Raw genomic sequence first — 21,789 nt, forward strand, 5'->3', positions numbered from 1 at the left:
CTTAACATTTTCCTTAATTAAAAAAATGTGATCTTATAAACAGATTTTATTTAAAATATTAAGGATTTTAACTGTAAATGTCAAATATGTGTCTTATTAACAGAAGCAAATTGGTCAATGTTCTGAAGAAACTACACAGAAAATTTAGTCTGCACAATTTCTTACTTAAAAACTAAAATAATCAAGACGAAATAGTCTATCATTTTCTCACAAAATACCCCACCTTTTCTCTCTCATTCATTATTTGGAAAGAGAGCACCTCAAAGAGAAAGCCTCATTTTCTTGCTTTGAGAGCAGTTACTGCTCTCACGGACGACACCATCGCCTCGGTTGTAACTAATGCACCCCAAGTGCTGCACTCGAAGCCACTTGGGAAGACGCTCTTTAAACTTCATCAGCCTCCTGAAATTCACTATAGTTAGTGTTACAAAGCCGTTTTCATAGCATCCCCAAGTCTCTTTGGCTTTATGTCATGAGAAATGTCCTTCCAATTACACTGAACGGAACTAAAGCTTTGGAATCGTCAGCAGGGGGCCAGAATATGGGCAAGGGGGCTGAAACCTCTGCAGTTTGACTGTCGGGTAAGTGACCGTGAGGGGACGTTGAATGAGCACACATGTCGGAACCCAGGGCAGTGGTGTAGACGGGCGGAGAGCAACAGTAGGCCCTGGCAGAAAGCTGGCCCGCAGTCTCCAACACCTGCTCCCCCAAGAACGGATCGAGGGATTAGGTGAGCAGGTTGTTGGTGTGGGGACTTCTAAGAAGATGAGATGGAGCAACTAGGAATCCCAAAATAAACCTAGGTCCTGACAGGGAAATTCCTCACTGAAGGGAGGTGCTAGAGTCTAGGTTTCAGAAGTGCCAAGTCGCTGAAGTCCTGGCAAGAAGCTCGTGCTTCTAGGAAACAGGGTGCCACAGTCCTACCACTGTCTGTGCCCACAATGCCATGATGCACTTGAATAGAATAATGGACTTACAACTGTTGCTGAAGGAATATTGCAATAATTCAGGGAAACAGCGAGGAGAGGAGGGAACATGGAGAGGCTGCAAGGGGAAATCCCTGAGCCTGTGCAACTGTATCATGAAAAACAAATTCTCTTCAAAAATTAACTAAAACCTCATTTTTAAAAGAACTAGGAGTTAAAGATGCCCAGTTCTAGCTCTAGATTCTAACTTGTCAATAACAGACTCTATGAGGCAAAACATAAAGGCTCCTGCCGCTCATGTGAAAGAACCAGGTCATGTCCCAGCTTCCAGGCCTCGGGACTGTCACAAATGTCCCTTAATGACGTGGATATTTGAAAAGTTAACCACTGCAGAGGATTTCCTGGTATTTCTCCTAGATAAAATTTTTCATTAAAAGGGAATAATATAATTAGGTGTTAGAAGCTGAACCGTGTCTTCTCCCCCTCAAATTCACATGTCGAATTGCTAATGCCCCAGCTTGGAATGTGATCATATTTGCAGAGAGGATCTTTAAAGACATAATTAAGTTAAAATGGGGCCACTAAGATGTGCCCTACTTCATTTTTTTAAAAGACAGAGATAGAATAGACCAAGATTCCAGCTTGGAAGAAATCAGCCCACAGCAGGAGCTCCGCACCAAAGTGACCCGAGGGAAATGGATGTTGCTGGACAGAAAACGCCACAGCTGCCTCAGGAAGGAACCATCGTGGGCGAGGCAGCTACCTGTACCTGTGGCACTTGGCAGAAATACAGTCTCAAGAAGCACTTTCATCTGCCGGCTCGCCTCCCAAATGCCTGCCACAGCCAGGGCTGGGCGGGGACCGGAGCTGGAAGCCCGCTCACTGAAGGTCCCATGTACATGCCAGGAACCTACTGCTGACACCAGGTTCCGAGGAGACTGAATACGTGTTCATGGAGTTAAGATACTCCCTAGAGAAAATCAACGTACAGCCACAATCGTTGCCAGCAATTTTTATCACTTGTGAAATAAGTAGCTGGGGTTATAAAAATGCTTATTTTGTGGATATTACTTAAAACTGTGCACATCTGCTCGGTAAAATAATCAGAAACAAGGAGTAAAGCAGCAAAAAGCATCTGCCTGGAACATCGGGCAAAGCACAAATATTCCTTACGGATGCACTATTCTTATAATTTCTCATTGATTCTTCAATTCCATTCCTTAACTCTGGCTGAAAACGAAATGGACATATTTGTTCATTTGTCAAGTCAAAGTATGTCTCTGTTTAAAAAGATAAACAGAATCTGCTTCCATTGCTTTTTATTACCGCTGTTCCAGTGACGACTTCCCTTCCAAAGAAGCAAGGCTACGCCCTTGATTTCAGGTAAGAAAAATTGCAAAAATAAAAAGAGGTGATTGGAGCACAGCTGAGGTTCCACCAGCAAAGGAGGAGACGACCAGCTCGAGGCCTGGCACTTCTCTGAGTTTGTCAGCATGTCCTGCAGCAACCAGGAGGCTGACACGCACGAGAGGGGAGCAGAACAGGCCGAGGTGAGCTTGTGCAGAAGAAAGCCTCAAGTTGTGGCCAAAACTCAAGGGAAAGTTCACCTCGGAGACTAACATACTTTTCCCCACATTTAATGGTGACTTATTTTATGCTACAGATTAAAAGGTAGAGAAATCTAAATGTTCAGAAAAACATTCAAGTAATTTCATCATTCTTTGGAGTAATTTAGAAGAGTGATTAGCACATGACAGCATAGTTACAGAAACTGCCTCTCTGCTAAAACAGTCAACCACTTTGATGATGGGGCAAAGGCGCTGGGGAAGAAAGCCCCACATCTTCGAAGCAAGTCACACTTTTAAGGTCCTAGAAGGCTGCTGGCACCTTTTTCATTCGTATATTTCACATATATCTGATGCACACTTAAGGGCCTGGTCCAAATGCTCCCAAAGGAATGACTGTTGTAACCAGTTTTTGCAACATCAAAAGACGTTTTTTTAATTCTTTGTAAGATTAAAAAGATAATGGAAGTGAAGTGTTGTTTGAGTACAGCCTGTTTAGTTGTCCGCTGTTTAGGGTAGTCTGTTGTGTGTTTTAGCACACTTCTCAAGAATTAGCTTAACCAGTTGAGATAATTTCGCTACTAATACTGTATTTTACAACAGCCAGTTACATTCTCTCTTGTGGGACAATTTAGGTCAGGAAGGATACGAGGTGCACCTCGGATTCCACAGGAAGTGGGTTTTATTGCCACTTAGTTTTCTGTTCCCAGGTGCCTACTCTAACAAAGATACGTGCACAGGCAAAAACTATACAGTAATGCATTTTTAGACTAACAGAAATCCAAACCCTACAAGAAAATCTTTTAGAGAGAAAAATTACATGTTGTAGCTTATTATTTTTCATGTTTTCAAAAAAATACCATGAACTGAATCAGAACAGGAAAGAATCGTTCTGTAGCTTTCTGTTAAATCACCATCAACTGCGTATAGTACAAGTCCCAGGTCTTCTCTTAGAGAGACGTATTACTCTTTCCTCTAATAAATCTCAATGCAGTGCAACTAGATTAAACTGGGTACAATTATTCTGTCAGACCTTAATAAATGGGATTATAGCTGAAAACCTATGCAGTTCCTAATTTATGTTCTTAAGGTCAGTATTTAAAAGGAAGGAGATTGTGTCGGAAGCTTTCAAAAGGCTCAAGCCTCAACCACGTGATAAACAGTGGGTTTCCCTTGCTTAGCAGTTATTCAGCTCCAGCACACAGAACCCAGAGCAGCTCGGAGGAGCTCAGCTGGGAGCCATGACAAATGGAGGTGCGCTTCCTGTGTAAGCCATCTCTCCTCCCCTTTCCTGGTGGTGCCTCTGGCCCAGCAGAAGCATCCATCGCAGACCACAGCAATTAGTCACCGAGAAAGGCAGCTCAAGTGTTAGTCCGTATGTAAGAATCTGAAGGAAAAAGATCAAATCGGTCTTGGAAAAAGGCTAAAGAAAATGCACATACCGAAAACGTTACACAGTACGCATGGACTTCAAAAGTGTTGCATCGAAATAAACATATTTGCTAAAGTATTCTTATTTCTGAAGTGAAGCACTGTCCTCATTTTTGGTGAGGAAATGTTTCTATCATGTTTAGTCATCTGCAGAACGCTTATTATAGTCTTCCAAAAGCAGCTGTCTGCCTGCTCTACCAAGTTTATTCCAACTTTTATGCACCTTGCTTAAAGTTAGTCACTCACATTATTCATTCCAGGGCACTTCAAAATATTTGTGGAAAAACTGGAGTTTATTTTAAAAACTGTCAGCCCAGGGCCCGGAGTGGTGGCCTTGTAGCTAAAGTCCTCGCCTTGAACACACCAGAGTCCCATATCAGTGCTGATTCATGTCCTGGCAGCCCCACTTCCCATCCAGCTCCCTGCTTATGGCCTGGGAAAGCAGTTGAGGACGGCCCAAAGCCTTGGGGCACTGCACCCCCTTGGGAGACCTGGAGGAAGTTCCTGGCTCCTGGCTTCGGATCAGCGCAGCATCAGCGGTTGCGGTTACTTGGGGAGTGAATCTTCAGATGGGAGATCTTTCTCTCTGTCTCTCCTCCTCTCTGTATATCTGCCTTTCCAATAAAAATAAATAAATCTTTAAAAAAAAAAAAGAAGAAGAAGATAATGGTCTAATATTTGCGCACCTGTCACTTATGTGGGAGACTTACAATGTTCCTATCTCCAGGCTTTGCCAAATCAGGCTGTTACGGCCATTTGGCAAGTGAAACAGTACATGGAGAAGTCTCTCCTCATTCTCTGTCTCTGCCCCTCTCTCTGCCTCTCTCTGCTTCTCTCTCATTCTCTTGCCCTCTTTCTTTCTCTTTCTCTCTCTCACACACACACTTCTGCCTTTCAAATAAACACAATCTTGGGAAGTGAATTAAAATAGAGTAACCATAGAGATAGGAAATTAAAGGATGCCATAGAAACCAAAGTTCCATTCAAGATATGGTACAGACAGCGGGAATGGCTGACAATCACGAGTGCATCAACAATGCCAGCTGAGACACAAATTTAGTGGAGTTAGCTTTAGGGAGATCATTGGTGGCTTTGACAAGACGGTGAGGTTGATGGAAGGAGGTGAAAAGTAGAGACAGGACTAATTCATTTGACTTCAACTATCTATTGACACACCCATCTTATTTAAGAGATTGCCAATGCTTCCAGATCACTGTCTCTGTCTTATATCTGTCTTCCCAGAAGGCTCCAAATGCTCCTTTGCAGCAGAGACAGGATGACTGACTGCAAAGTGTAAGTATCTGGGAAATGAAAAGGAGCTTGAATTAACACTCCCTATCACAGCTGAATGCCATTAAGAATAATAACACACGTTGGCATTTCATGTTCATGTAAAAATCAACACTGTTGGGAAACAGGCATGATTAGCACTCTGACGGGAAACAATTCAATCAGCGGCCACCCCTTCCCGACACAGTCACCACTGAACTCTCCATACGCCATGACCTCACGGTGCGGGGAGAGAAGTATTTTCTCTACACTTGAGTCTTCTGCTTTGCTAACAATCTTACTATTACAGCAGCACTCCCTAGATAAAGGCACTATTCACTTCATTACATAAAACAAACACCATAATGAACTGCACTGATACTGACTACACTACGTCTGCTTTATCAGAGCCACTTGGAGGTTGTCATTCTTGGTTGGTCAAGCACATGATATTTTAATGCTCCAGATACGACAGGCTTCAGACTGGCCAAGTCAGAATGCATAAAAAGCATTTGGCTTTTTCTGGAGAGAGTTATTTTCTGCATCTGATCTAAGCTGTCACATCAGAGAAGAATCAAGCCATAATAATGGAGAAAGAATGAAGAGTCTATTGTGATCAATCTCTAATAGAAATATGAATTCATGCTAAGTGGCAGAAGCCCTAGGTTGTACTGAGCTCTCATGATTCACTTGTTACAGAGATCTAAAGATCTTCCCGGAGTATTTTCACATGCGTAACAGCAGACAAAACTCTCCCAATTCCGAGGACTGGGCACCTATAACCCGATCAATGGAATCTTCTGACGTACAAATATGCAGAATAAACCATTACAACAAAATCTGAAAGTCATTTGCTACCGACGGGCATTCCTAAGTTTGCCCCAATGGTTCTGAGCCAGTGACAGGAGAAAAGGGGATAGGCACACACCTCTTTCAAGCTCATTTCATTTCTGAGTTTTAAGTTTATCTGATCAGAGCAAAAGATTGCTTGCTGTTCTGTTTCATTCTGTGCATTTTATGAAGGCTGAGCTACACATACGTCAGTGTCAATGTTACATGTGATGTCAGTAGCTATAAAACTAGAGGAAGAGAGACATACACAAAACACTTGGCTCTTCATTTGCTAACTATGATCGTGGACAGTGAACCATTCAAAGCCTCAGTTCTCTCATTATTTTTCTTTTAGAGATACTATTAGCTTCTTTTTTTAAAGATTTATTCATTTTTATTGGAATATCAGACATATAGAGAGAAGAGACACAGAAGAAGATCTTCCATCCGATTATTCACTCCCCAAGCAGCCGCTACAGCCAGAGCTGAGCCGGTCCGAAGCCAGGAGCCCGGAGCCTCCTCAGAGTCTCCCACGCGGATACAAGGTCCCAAGGCTTTGGGCCGTCCTCCACTGCATTCCCAGGCCACAAGAATGGAGCTGGATGGGAAGCAGGACCACCGGAATTAGAACTGGCACCATGTGGGATCCTGGTTCATGCAAGGTGAGGATTTTAGCCACTAGGCTACCGCACTGGGCCCAGCTCTCTCATTTTTAAGAAAGAAGTGCTACAGGTACAATTTGAGGTTTTGACACATGAGTACGTTGTATAATGATTATATAAAGCTAATTACACATTTTTGTGGTAAGAACATTTAAAAACTTACGGTAGCCTAGTAGCTAAAGATCTCACCTTGCACGTGCCTGAATCCCATATGGGCACCGGTTCTAATCCCAGAAGCCCTGCTTCCCATCCAGCTCCCTGCTTGTGGCCTGGGAAAGCAGTCGAGGACGGCCCAAAGCCTTGGGAACCCGCACCCACGTGGGAGACCTGGCTCCAGGTTCCAGGCTCCTGGCTTCGGATCAGCACAGCAACAGAAAGCAAAGACCATTCAAAAACCCTCAACTAGCAACACCAACCGTCAGATTCTACGGAAGAGAATCACTGCCATTGTTAGCTAGGGAACAGCTGTCTACAAACTGCTCTCACTTTCGAAGTTATGTCTTTAAGTTTGTGGGGTATATTGTGAATTTCATATACACAGTATTTTCTCCTTAGCCATGGAATACCTGAGGAGTACCTGAGATCCAGAGAGGTTAAGTGCAGTGACCTGTGTCCACTGACACTGAACTTGGCTCTTACTCATTCCAGCTGGCAGTACCCATCCTAATGCTCCATGAAGGGCAGTAGGAATGAGAAAAAGAAATGTATCTAGGAAATCATATTAAATTAAATGGACTTGCTCTTCAAAATAACCTGTGGAACAGTGCTACAATATAAAAAACAACAGAGATTGATAAAAGTAAGCTATGAAAGAAAATAATCTTTAAAGGTGGCCTCCAAAGAAGATATTACGAAACGCTTTCAGGCCAGAGGCAACGGAACGCCTGAAGGAGGAACAAGATAATGTGAGGACAATTCAATTTTCTCTGCCAGAATGGATCTACTTTGAATGAAATCCTGTCGGTTTCTCTGAAATTACGGTGTCTCAGTGAATTTCATGGCACTGCTTGTGTCCATATTAACTCCCTCGGCAGGCAAAGGGAAGGTTACAAGTGACAAACAAACTGAACCACAGTGCTGCTTTTGGTGTTCCTTAAGAATTCATGGGTAACAACTAACAGTGAGTGAAGGCCAGGAGTTCCTTCTCTAAGAGCGCTGAGATGGGCAAAAAGGATGTAGAGAAGGAGAGAGAGGACATTAAGGATTTCAGCTCCAGCACTCTGCTGGTTCCACAGAAGGACCCCGTTTTCCTCAGCATGCATCCTGAGCACAGTCCTGTCCCTACACCTGGGTCTCCTGACGCATACTTGATTCTGGCTGCAACTCTATTGTCCACTTAAGTTTTTAAATTATTTTTCTTATTTTCCATGACACATTTTTGTAGGTACAGGGATTCGCCCTTATTTTACTCTTTCTCCTTCCCCATTTCCCCCTATACTATCACAGCAGTATAGTCCTTCAGTAAGTTACAAGTTTAACATAATGCTATTTAAGTACATCCCCGAATTGTATTTAGACAAAGACAGAAGCTCTAGTGTCACTCTGTCAGGATATATTTAACTGCTTCCCTGGGAGTCCTCCTTTCGCTAGGGAGCAGAGATGAACACTTATGCCAGACTAGTTTATAAAATGATGGTAGTAGGAACTACCCAGAAAGTAAGGGCAGCCATGTGATAGCTTGGATGTGCTCTGTTCCTAACGGGTCCATGTGCTGGAAACTCGGTCTCCAGTGTGGCTTTGCTGAGAGAGGGTGGGTCCTTCAAGAGATGAGGCCAACAGGAGTTCATTATGATTGAGAGTATTGCCCTTGGAATGTATTGGAAAGTTCTTGAAAAAGCACATTGTATTTGGGGGGAGGGAGGGAGAAAGAGAGATAGACTGCTCTCTACTGTCCTGTTGTTTTCCCATCTGCAAGGTGGCCTCTCCCTCTTCTATGTGACCACTGTGACGCCACTGCCGGGATGTCCTCATAAGAGCCGGGCCTTGGAATCTCCAGAACTCTGAGCTTCAGAACCCAATTTGATTCATAAAATGCCTGCCTCTGGTATGTCTTTATACCCACAGAAAATAACTACAGCGCCCCCACTCTAGATGCTCCGGTTGACCACAAGATGACATCACGCTCGTGACACATGCCATCGTTCCATGGAGGACAGTGGCTAGAGGAGGAGTGTGGAGTCATACCTGAGTCACACTGGAAATGCTCTGGCTTTAGACAAGTTAACCACCCCGTCCATCTCTCAGCTTTCTCTCCTACAGAAACAGAGGAACAAAGGCGTCCAATGTGACACTGTGTATAACTCGAAAAAATACAAAGCAGATGATGTTTATTTTTGTTGATATAGAAGTGGACATATTTAAACTGTGTTGACACAGAGTGCAATACTATGCAGCCTGAAAATATACACAGAGATAGAATAAGACAGAAACATGGAGCGGTTGTGCTTATAATAAGAAGGAAAAAAGGTTGCAAAACAATGGGTTTAACATACCACATTTTTTTTGAAAGACTGGTTGATTGATTGATCTCAGAAGGCAAAGTTACAGAGAGGGGGAGAGAAAAACAGATCTTCCACGTGTCTGTTCACTCCACAAACGGCTGCAATCAATGGGACTGGGTCGGGCTGAATCCGGAAGCCAGGCACTCCAACCTCGTTTGCTGCAATGCCCATTGTCCACTGAATAGGAATTGAAGCAGCTGCAACTCAAACCAGTTCCCATTTGGGACACCACCACTGCAGATGGAAGCTTAACATTGTGTGACACAATGCTGGCCCTGCCGAGTTTCCAATCTACCTCTGCATGTGTATTTGTGCAAGTATAAAAACTAACAGCTCAGACTGTGTGCAGCTACTGATACACGTAGGGTCTTTACTTACTATTTATGTACCTGTGCATTATTTGAACTTTTCAAATAAAATATAGAAGTAACTCTTTTAGAACATAAGATCGAGGAAGTTTAATATAATATCAAGTAGTATACAATTTTCCAGGGTTGCAGGAAGGTTTTAAAAGATAATGCACTATCAGTGGGTACCGAGTTATAATTAGGAGGAATACGTCCTGGTGTTCCATCTCACTGGAGAGTGACTACAGCTAATATGCCACAATCTCTTTGGAACATTCTCCCCACAAAACAATATGTTTACGCTGACAGATAATCCAGTTTCTCTAATTTGATCATTGCATGCTGCATATACGTATGGAAGCATGTTACACCCTATGAATGTACGGAGTGATTTTATGCCAGAAGCAGGGCAGGTTATTTGCAAAGCTGTGTAAGTGCTATTTGAGACACCACCACACCATACCAGCGCTGGGCTCAAGCCTTGTTTCCACTCCCACCTGTGCCTGCCTGCTGACGTTCAGAGCAGCAGGCAGCATGAGACAGGTCCCACGTTCAGGTCCTTGCAGCTGGTGAGTCAGACCGAGTTCTGACTACGGGCTGCTAGCAGGCTAAGCCCTCGCTGTTTGGATCATTTGGGAGATTTCTGTCTCTTCACATTTCAAACAAATAAGTTCATATTAATTTCGAAAGCTCTAATAGTTTAAAAGAGACATAGATAATATAATATACCTAGCCTATTGACATTATTCACTTTGAAAGCATTACATCCACCTGAAAACGATTTGTACTCCAGTTCTAAGGAGGCTCGATGCCATTTCACTCTTCAAAGTGGGTGCCATCTTTTCCAAGTCCTTTATTCTTCATCAGGTAAAAATGAGGCAGTAACGAAAGCTTCTTCCTTCAGTCAACAACAGGTGTGACAGATCCTGGTCTCCTAGGGCTCCAAGGAGACGCCTCACAATCCACAGCCATGACTTCAACCGTGATGACTTTGAGTCCCCTGAATCTGGAATGTCAATTTCCATGTTTTCCTCTTGATTTTATTCTTTTATAGAATAGCATATTGAATGTATTCAATATTATTCTTTCATTTTAGTCATTCCAATGACTTTATAGCGAGATATTCCAATAAGGCAAAACACATAGACACATGAGCACAGATGCCCATGGACACACTCTCTGGTGTCTGGGCACGCACATTGCCATGTCACCCAGGAGTCAGATCTTCAAAGGAAGGAGCTGGGCAGAGAGGAGCCACCGTGCAGCCCCGAGGGATGTCAGGGAAGGGGGCAGCCTGGCACAACTCTGGGACTTGAACGACACAGGCCAGGGGAACATCCGGTTTTCAAAGCCCTGGCAGCTGTCCCATGGCTCATCCTTCACCCTTGGATAAAATCCCGGTCTGATCTGCAAGGAATGTATCCATCAGTGGCATCTTCCCAATGCCAACTCCAAGACTTCCCAATTCTTGGGGGCTATGCTACCACTCCTATGATTCTGCCAAAAATCTTTTGGACTGCCTTTTCTGAAATGACCATCAAAATAACTAACTCACACATTCAAATTTGTTGTTGCTGTTGTTTTGCTTTATATTTACAGGGTGTTATCTGACTAAGCATGCATCACCCAGACTGATCTATAAGTTTGTTCAAGGGACCTAGAGATATATTGTCATTGTTTCCCAAATGAATTTGTTACCAATGCAAATTCTCACTGCAAGCACTTTTCAAGTTTTTTCAAAACTCCAAAAGCTCCCCAAAAAATGCTTTAAAGAACGATGGTATATTGAATGTAAAGACTATAAATAAAGGTTATAAAAATACAATTTTGGCTCTGGCGCAGTAGCCTAGTGACTAACATCCTCACCTTGCACATGGCAGGATCCCATATGGGCACCAGTTCTAACCCCAGGGGCCCCGCTTCCCATCCAGCCCCGTTTGTGGCCTGGGAAAGCAGTCAAAGATGGCCTGAAGCCTTGGGACCCTACACCCACGTATGCAAGACCTGGACGAGACTCCAGACTCCTGGCTTCGAATCGGCACAGCTCCAACTGTTGCAGCCACTTGGGGAGTGAATCAGAGGACAGAAGATCTTCCTGTCTCTCCTCCTCTTTGCATTCTGACTTTCTAATAAAAATGAAATAAATCTTTAAAAGAAAATACAACTTTGTAGGAAAACATGTCCTCCATTGGGCTATTAGTGAAAATAATAAAAGATAAATAACATTGCACATTGTATATGTCCTATATCATTGCTAATAAATTGTGTAATCGACTCTGACAAATGGCATTTCATTGCTGATTCTCTACCCTTCCATGTTAAGTCACTAATGAGCTGCCAGTGGATATAGAAGGCATGGTGCAGGAAAACTCACTGTGCAATCTCACCACACAAACAAGTAAATAAATCTGCTTTACAAAATAATTCAGGGAGTCTCACACGTCATCATGACTCCCACTCTCTGAGAGACAGCCTCACTTACGTGGGTCACACAGTGTGCACGGTGGCACCTGGGCAAGACCTCTCCATTGTCAACACAGTGGCTCCCCAGGCTGTCTGGCTGCCTCTCACTCATCAGTGGGGGCAGGGCTTCCTGCACATGCTCCTGAGGTCCTGGCACTTGGCCATGACCTTTTAGGAGCGCTCTGTGGGCTGCTGCACTTACTCCTGACCCAAATCCTGGGGTGTAAGTGTGAGCCTTTCACAGAGCGAAATAGAAAGAACAGAAAACCACAGGACATTCTGACTTCTTCAAGAAGCCGCACTGCAGAAGGCAGAAGCTAACTGAATCTCTGTCTCAGCCAACCTCCACCCACTTTTCTCTGAACCTGAAAGTCTTTTGAAAAAAGGTGCACAATGGCTTTTGGGCCTGACGGTCTTCCATGTCACCTCTGCCAGTCCAAAAGTACAAGGTCTTTCTCCAAGAGTGATACTGCTTTTCATATTACTAAGGTAGAGGGGTATTCTGAATGGCCATACATAATAAGCACATTAATTCCCTGAGGACGTAGGACCCCCAGGTGCCATGGCTCCAGTGTGCCTGAGGACATAGGATCCCAGATGCTGTGGCTCCAGTGTCCCTGAGGACATAGTAGAGAGACGAGCTGCAGAGACTTTCTGGGGACAGACATGGCCTTTCGTCATATGCTGACAGATGCTAAGTGACTTCCTTCATACCTGAAGTTCATGGGGGAAGCTGATGGGGTTGGACGCCACAGCAGGCTTTACAGATACAGAATGTATTAGCACTGTTTCTCTGATAATGACAGCAGTACTGGGGAAATTAACTGTGAAATCAAGAATAGTCTTCCACCACAGTATTTATTAAGACTTTTAAATGGTGAATTCCAAGGTTAAAGGTCGCAGAGGACAGCAGAGTGGGACAGGTGCTAAGCTTGCCCAGGTGGCCACTTGCTGCCTTTTGCTGTACTAATGACATCCACTAACAGAGATTGGCAGGACTTCTTCCAATTCTGGGAATTGACTAAAGCCACTTGAGATCTTTATTTTAATGATGACGGACAGCTAAAGCTTCTCCCTAGCAAAAAGTTTTCTTTCTCTAACATTCAAAAATCTGTCACAATTTCCAAGAAGATGTGCCAGATGGTGAAGACACAGCAGGGAATTTCTGGCTGCAGAAGACATATCTGCCACTTACAAAGTGAAAGTTCAAAACCTGGGGAGTGGAGAAAAACACCAACCACAGAACCAGGCCATTTTTTCCCATAAGAATAAGAAATAACTGCGTGACTTCGATTTACGCAAAACTACAGTTATGTTGGCTAACCAAGGAGCGAGGCAGGATGGAAAACTAGATTACGGCCTCCTCTTTGTGAAGAAAACAACACAAAGGAAAAGACAACCAGGGTACGTTGCCTTTCGTGGTGACAATTTGCTGCAATATGTAAGGTCACACTCGGCCCATTTAGTCACAGTGACACGTACACTGGGAGGGGAGGGTGACAGGAAAGAAGACAGTATTATGTGGAAGAAGTCATTCTGTTTGTACTGTTTGTTATGTGCTTCCAAACGCATTCTTGCCCTTGGCAGCCACTTGAGACTTTTGCTTGTTTGTTCTCCTTGCACAAAAGCTTTCAAAATTACCAAGAGGGAAATTCAGCTTGATTCTACAAATGTCTATTAGTCTCTTACCACAGAAGCTGTCTCACGTGACAGAAATGGGTAAAGGAGGATTATCTGTCAAAGAATTTGTGAGCCAGAAGGAAGTATAGTCAGAAACAATGAATTGTTAATCTCTGCTTCTAACACGGTTAGGACATTGAAATGGTTAACTATTACTTTCCCCAATGATATAAATTATCATTTACTTTAGTAAACGTCTTAATTTATTCATTAAGGTTTCAGGGATTCCCTTCATAAGAACAAAATAAAAGTTGTTCATTAATAGATACCATCTTTAACTATTGTTAGGGTCCGGTTTTGCCAACTCCCCAGAAATGACAGAGTCTCACTGGTAATGCAAAAAGCAACAGAGTTTATTGTGCCAGCATGCCGGGGCCCATGTCGCCCAGGGCCGGACCAAGACTGAAGCCCAGAGCCAAGAAGTCAGCCAGCACTGGGCCATCTCTGCTGCTCCCAGAGCACGCACAGCGGAACTGGGCCAGAACGTACAGGTGCATGCAGAATCCAGACACTTGCATATGGGACATGAGCTCTGAAACCACGAGGCCAAACACCGCCTTCTTTGTTCCCTTTCCAATTCCTCCATTCAAATCACTCTCACGTGGAGTTTTGAATAAATATAACACTAGGGTTGTACATCCCCCAATTTTAAAGCAGTCTCCTAGAAATAGCCTTCAGTTTTTCAATGTTTAAAGTTAGGTGTTAGTGTGATTATGAACTAAGATGTTCTGTCATAACCAGGACTAAAAGTAGTTTTGATTTACACAAAACGAGAACAGAAATGGCAGAGCATTAAGTCCCTGAAAATACCTCTAACTTAGAAATACGACATAGTGACAACACTCCTCAATCATGCTAGCATTCTGTTTTGCTTCAGTTACAGAGGAAATTATGTAGATAAAGCTGCTCTCTCCCCCAGAATCAACGTTATTTAGTGGCTTAGCTTCCACTCCGTTATTCAAACATTGTTTTAAGTGTAAGGCAGTGGTTAATGCAATCTCTTCTATTTGGATAAGAAGTTGGGGACCATATCTAAGCAACATATTCCATTTCCTGGCATTTTCTTTCTTTCTTTGCCCTCCCCAATAAAATAAATCAATTTCTATAATCAGGTTTTTAATGTTAAGATAATTTACATTTATTTTCTTGGTAAGTAACTGGATAGAGACATCCAAGGCCACCTTTACGCAGTTTTTCCCCAACAGTAACCTATTGTAAGATCATAGCAGAGTGTCCCCACCAGGATGCTGACAGTGATGTGAGTGGCCACAGGGCACGTCCATCTTCTCTGGGACCTTCCGAGTGCCCTTGGCAGCCACACCCACTGCCCTTTCACACTCAGCCTCTCCTAAACCCTGCAGCTACTCACTGTTCTTCCATTCCTGTAGGTTTTGTTTTGGTTTGTTTTTTTTTCCCCAATTCAAGAACGCAACACAAATGGATTCACATAGTTTGTGATATTGCTCATTTTTAATGCAATTTAATTTCCTGGCAGTTGGTCCATGCTGTTGGATATAATTGGTTTAACTTTTCACCTATTGAATATATTAGTTGTTCCCATTAATATTCAATGTAATCATGTCTTCATCTTCTATTCTACATTACTGATACTCTCACCTGCTACTACAACTCCTTGTTCTGAAAACGTGCCAAATCCCTCTAACCACCACAGCATCCCAACTCAGCAACACAACACACTGCGAGGTACCACCTGCTTCTCAGGATCACCGAAGTGATTGGACACTGCTCCGAGTCAGGAAGCAGTGTCAAGAACAGCACTGTACAATCTGTTACTGACATGGAAAATTCACAATTCAGAGCATGGTTTTTACTTTAAAAATGCCACATTTGCCCTGTTGTGGAGCTGGAAGATTGCCCACTTAGGTATCACCCACTGAGGACTGCACTTGCCAAGGGTGCAATTTTCCTTCCTTAGTCTCATCTCTCATCTCACACTGGATGGCACCAACCTTCTTCACTCGTACACATGTGATTTGGACGCATCCAGTGTGGAAGACAGCACCTCTCTATGTTCTCTGTTGTGCCCTGGCTTTAACCTGAAGAGCAATGAGGACCCCTGACCCCAGGTGCCATGGAGAGAAAGCCTCGTCAGTTCCTAGCCAGCCCTCTGCTTCCTGCTTTCCAGAAGAACCTGCCCAATGAACTCTCCCACCTGAGTCCTCGCCGTGAAGTCACACAGCCCAACTCTGACCCTCACAGGGAATCCTCTCCTCCACTGGTGAAGCGCCTGCATGAGCTGGCTGAGCTACACGGGAGAGCTCACCTGTGTTCTCCATTTGACAAAGAACATGGAACAAAGACACAGTGGAACATGAAGAAAATAGTGAGAGAAACCGTTGTTTCTTTTTGTGTATCAAGCAATCCGCAAAACATTTCCATCTAAAGAACACTTACAAAGTAGTCAACAAGACATTAAACACTCTATGTAAATGGATCGTGTGTGGAATATGCGACATTCAATTGAATAACTTCTCAGTCTCGGGGTGTATTACAGTCCCTAACCAGGAAATCAACTGGAAAACAAAAAAGACAGACAAGAACACTCGATGGTCTTGTTAGCAGTCAGTGGCTAAATGCCAACAAACGTGTTGCCTGACACCCAGGAACTTCCTCCTCTTAAAACACACATCATAAATCAGGGTCACCTGGGGCTGGATATTTTAAAAATTCTGTGCACTAAGTGATGTTTTTCTAAAAATTTTTGGAAAATGAAATTAAAATCATACAGATTTTTCAGATATCAGAGTTCCCATGTACCTTGCATTAAAAAAAAATCATGGATCTCAAAAATTTTTGCACCAAATTATAACTGTGTTTTAATTCTTTTTTTATAAGCTTTTCTGAAATACATTCCAACAGGTATGAAAATCTGCTGCTCATGGGACTGGCACAACGCCTCAACTGGCTAGCCCTTTCCCTGAAAGGGCCAGTATCCCATATGGGTGCCAGTTTGTATCCTGGATGCTCCACCTCCCATCCAGCTCCCTGCCTGTGGCCTGGGAAAGGAGTCAAAGATGGCCAAAGCCTCGGGACCCTGCACCCATGTGGGAGACCAAGGAGAACCTCCTGGCTCCTGACTTTGAATCAGCTCATCTCCAGCCATTGTGGCCATTTGGGGAGTGAACCAGCAAATGGTTCTACTCTCTGTGTGTCTGCCTTTCCAATTAAATATTTTTTTAATTGTTGCTCTAACAAGAGAAGTGAGGGAAAAGGATGCAGTGAAATTTCCACAGACTAAAGATACCTTGCAGGTACATTGTACATTTTCCTCACAGATTTTGGCCACTAATAATTAAGAGTGTCAGCAATGAATAATGATGCCACTTCCTTTTAGAGAAAATATCAGCCCCTTATGGTCTAAATAAGTGTAAGGAAAACTGTAACCACTCATATATTCTAGTCATCTTTCAACTTCTTTTCAGTGAAACTAACTAGCGGGAAGAACCCTCTCTAAGATTCCCTGAGTCTTTACCATGAGCTAAGTCCTGTAGCACACTGGTCACGCTCTGCCCTCACTCCAGCTCCCTGAGACGGGCATTTGTACACGGCCAATCTGCAGCCAAGGCAGTTGACTGAAGGAGTTTGCCAACACCTCTGTCATCGGCCTGAAACAACAGACATTTATTCTCTCACAGATCTGGTGGCCAGAAGCCCAATCAAGGTGCTGGCAGGCGTGCTCTGCACGGAGGTCTTGGCGTCACCACTGCTCGCCTCTGCATTTTCTTGTGGCTCGAGAATTTCGTGGGGTGTAGATTCCAAACTCCATCCTCTGCCTTCATCCTCACACCGCCTTCCCCTCTGTGTCCCGCTCTCACGTCTCCACACACCTTTCTCTCTGAGGACACCTGTACCCTAGTCTTTGAGTATTCAAGATCAACGTGCCCGTAGACCTTTAACGATATCCACATGAACTCTGCTCTGAGCGAGATCACATTCAGAGATCCCTGGTACTAAGGCACAAGCACATTCCTTGGTTGGTGGGTGAGATGGGTTCTGCTTTCAGCCCACTGCAGAGGTCAAATAATCTCCTGTAATCTAAGTTGGCAGCAAGAGCTAAATTCCAACCATCAAGGGGGTGACAAGCTCTTCACCAACTTACTCTTTAAAACTATTCTCTGAAGACTCTCATGTTCATCTGTGAAAGTATTCAGAATCAGAAGGTATATTAACTATCACACATGTGATACGCCCACGGCATCGGGGACATGCTGATTTTCAGCCTTTGCATAAATACACTGAGTTCAGCCCTAGCGACCATTGACGCCACACATTCCTCAGAGGGGACTGGCTTCCCTTAGACAAGGTCGTGACGGCCACATCTTCTCCAGTTGCAGCCTTTTTCAGCTAGGTTGACTCATCACTATACAAACAGACAAGTCTGACAACTGTGGTGATTTTTTCATCCTGATTTAAGTAATTTGGTTTATCTTTATTGGTTAAATGATGGCAACGTTGAGTCAGCAAGGCACCATATTCCTGTTTTAAAAGTGGAGTGCAGAGGAATGCTGGCACAAAGACACCCCTCAAGAAGCAAAGAGCCACAGTCACAACATCTTCCTCCAAAAATATCTGTTATCATTCATATGGTTACAAGTTAGATCAAAATGCACTCTGGCTCTTGGAAGTTTGTGCTTTTCTTTTTGTTTTTGTTTTAGATGCTATACCCCTATGGCTTTTAAATGATCCATTAGTTGGGAAAGAAAATGAGAAAAGAATAACAGCCTTTTAACTCCATTTGTCTAAAAGAGAAATTTGTCCTCTGCATGATTGCATAATGATGCAACATTATCAATTCCACTCTTTAATGGCCCATAACAAAATAAAACACTCTGAGGGCTGATGAGCATAAGACCCGGCAAAAATAAATAAACAAACCACAGACTCCTTCTCTGAGCACCACTGAGATAAATTTTAAAAATGGCCCCTTTTAAGATGTTCTGTTTTGAATGATGGGCAATCAGAAGGCTTTCGGCAGGGGAACCCTCTTTTTAGCCATCTCATTATTGCTTTGGGCACAAAAAATACATCGTTATCTACATGCAGCGGGTCTTTTTAGAAAAAGAATCAGAAAGGGAGAGTAAGTCCAGGAAAACCATCTACTTCCTGGCAGAGAAGGTGCAACTAAACACATTCAGCTACAAACAGAGAATTTTCACGTGACGTTGTGGAGGGTCGATATTTCATTTCTTACCAAATTAAAGCAGTTTACAAACCTTTATAACTCTGCCTTGACAAAGTTAGTAACTTGACAAAGTTACAAAGTTATTGACAAGAGTTTGTTTTTTTCAGATCAGAATATTTTTATGACATTATTTTTACTAAATATTGTAATTTCTCAGCTGCTTGTGCCTGAGGGCACCTTTAGTTTTGCTTTTTTTTTTTCATTGTCCATTTGTGAGTATAATAACACAAGGCAGGGAAGACAACAATCAGCCAGCAGTGGTTATACAGCAACCTACAAGGCTAGCACTGAGCAAGGGGAGACACAGGATAGAACCAAAAATCAAACATGTGGGAGAGCAAGTCCTCTGGGAAGAAGCAGTGAATTCCAAAAGGAAAGGACAGCTTTGAGACTGGCCTTAAAGCTGCTTCAGCTGGCATGCAGCCATGGTCGGCCCTCCGCCACACGGTGAAGGCAGATACATACACGTGCGTTTTCTTGCTAATTTATCCCAACAGTTAACTCAGTCTCAGTGCCTCCCATGGAGTTGAAACTGTCAACATTTGTTGACACTAACAAGGTGCAAATCAACACAGGGAATGTGAGGGTACTTCAAAGGTTTGTAGAAAATCAAATTAATCAGTTTATCTTGGTGCAAACTGTTTCTTAAAAGCCATGCATAGTATTTTTATAACATGAATTTTCCATTTATTATGGAAAAAGTACCTGTACCAAAACAGTACTGCATCAAAATCAACTGAAAGTTAAATTCCACTTTTCACAAACATTTTTAAGTAACATCATAATAGACTATGAGAGTTACTCGGTGCTTTACCATGACGCAGTAAGCCAGGAAGTGCACTGTAAGTAACTCCTGCATATTTCTGCAGTGTCCTGGGCGTCCTCACCCCAAGGGCAGCAGTCACACTGCTGGACTGTTACGGATGGCTGGTTAAAGCTGCTGCCTGTGACAGGGTACCCCGAAGGGACCTTGGTTCAAGCCCTGCAGCTCACTTTCCATCTAACTCCCTGCTGGTTGGATGGAAAAGCAGTGGAGGCTGGCCCAAGTGCTAAGGCCCCTGCACCCGCACAAGAGACTCCTGGCTTCACATTAGCCAGATAGCCATTTTAGGGATTGGAACAGCAGATAAAAGAATGTCTCCCTCTCTCTCACTTTTTCTTTCTCTTTCTCTCTCTGCCTTTTAAATAAACACATAAAACCTTTAAAAGAGACTTTTAGCTCTAAATAAGTCTTTTGAGACTCTTAATTCCTAAATGTTCCAAGACTCTGCCATTGTGTGGTCCACCTGCAGCCGGGCAAAGCAGTAGATGCAAGTTAGTGTCTCCTGAGCTTATGAGCAAGTTCCAGCAGGCACCTTGAGTCCAAACACTCTCCGCAGGTTTCCAATGCGGTGGGCTCACTGGCCATGAACCACGATAGAACTGAGATGGTATGAAAGAATGACCAAAGTTGAGTGAGAAGCTCAAACTTCTCCTAGTTGTTAGTGCTAGACAGCGCCTGAATTCCAAACTCACCCACATGGAATGACAGCACTGCTCATGAGACGCCGCGGAGCGCTTTTAAACTGCTCAGTGCCATCCACAGAGGACTGCAACAAACTTCTGAGCACTTAGCAAATCTATTAGGTAAAGACTTATGTTTCTTTGATTTTAGAACAGATGGTTAATGAATTTGCTCATGTGTGTGAATGTGTGTTCACACAAACAGCCAGAAATCACGGTGAAGCCTTCGTTTATCAATAGCTGTGAGCTCACGTCACTGCCCCTGGGCAGCCATGCTCTTGATAGAAGTCCGTCTGAGTAAGTCTGCAGGAATCGCACTTACAGAAACCAGACAGGGAGGGATGCTGGGGATGGGAAAAATTTATCCCTGTGGCCCTGACGTCACCAAAACATGTCGTATCTTGAAAACTACCCAGAAAACATTTTCCGACACATTTCTTCTTTATAACCTTCCCTACCAGGATTCAGTTTGCAGGAGCTCTTTTCTCTGAGTGCTCCTTTTACATGATTTATAATATTTTTATCTTGATAAAAACCAAACGTCACCTGAAGCTTGGTTTTAAACAAGAGAGAAGAACACTAAGTTGAGGACTCGACGGCCAGAAGCAGCAGACACCTGCAGGAGAGCAAGAGCTTGAAATGAGGACGCGCAGTCACCAGAGGTCGCCACTGCCCCGCGGGCATGTGAAAGCATTTTTAAAGCACCACTACTCCTGGAAAATGTGACATCAGCTCATTGGCAGCTCCAAATGAAACAAAGTTATCAAATGAAATTATCTTCCTGCCCAGTTCACCAACTTTTCCATTATATCTGCAGATCAATACTTCCAATTGTACCAAATATTCATAAGAACCAGTACGGAGACTACTTTGAGCTAATTGCACTAAAATTGTCAAGAATAAAGGTAGATAGAACCAAAAATAAACACACAACACTTCCATAGTAACTTAAAGCAGAAGCCAACATGGTGGCAAAGCATTTGAAATTGCCACATGTCATGCCAGCATGCCATACCAGTGCAAGTTTTTGTAAGTTTTGAGAAATAGTGGCTTTGGAGAGTAAAAAGGGAGAACAATTGTGTGTGTGTGTGTGTGTGTGTGTGTGTGTGTGTGTGTGTGTGTGCGCGCGCGCGCACGTGTTTGGCTGCACCTGGCTGCACTTCCCAAGAACCGAGAGAAATTAGGCACAGCTTGATAAAAAGGAGAAAAATAAGGTGCTCTGAAGGTTGTAAATTCCTGCAACATCTGAGAGATCGAAATACTGAAGCACTGAATATCCCACACTTCTTGGAGGGAGACAACAGATGGATAAGGACAATGTTGGAAGGGGACGGGCCTGTGATCTAACCATGCTCCCAGCCTCCCCTGGCACACAGGGGATGGGCCTGTGATCTAACCATGCTCCCAG

Source organism: Ochotona curzoniae, unplaced genomic scaffold (genome assembly GCF_017591425.1).
Source record: "Ochotona curzoniae isolate NIBS_2020 unplaced genomic scaffold, NIBS_Ocur_1.0 contig_21, whole genome shotgun sequence".
NCBI classification, from domain to species: domain Eukaryota; kingdom Metazoa; phylum Chordata; class Mammalia; order Lagomorpha; family Ochotonidae; genus Ochotona; species Ochotona curzoniae.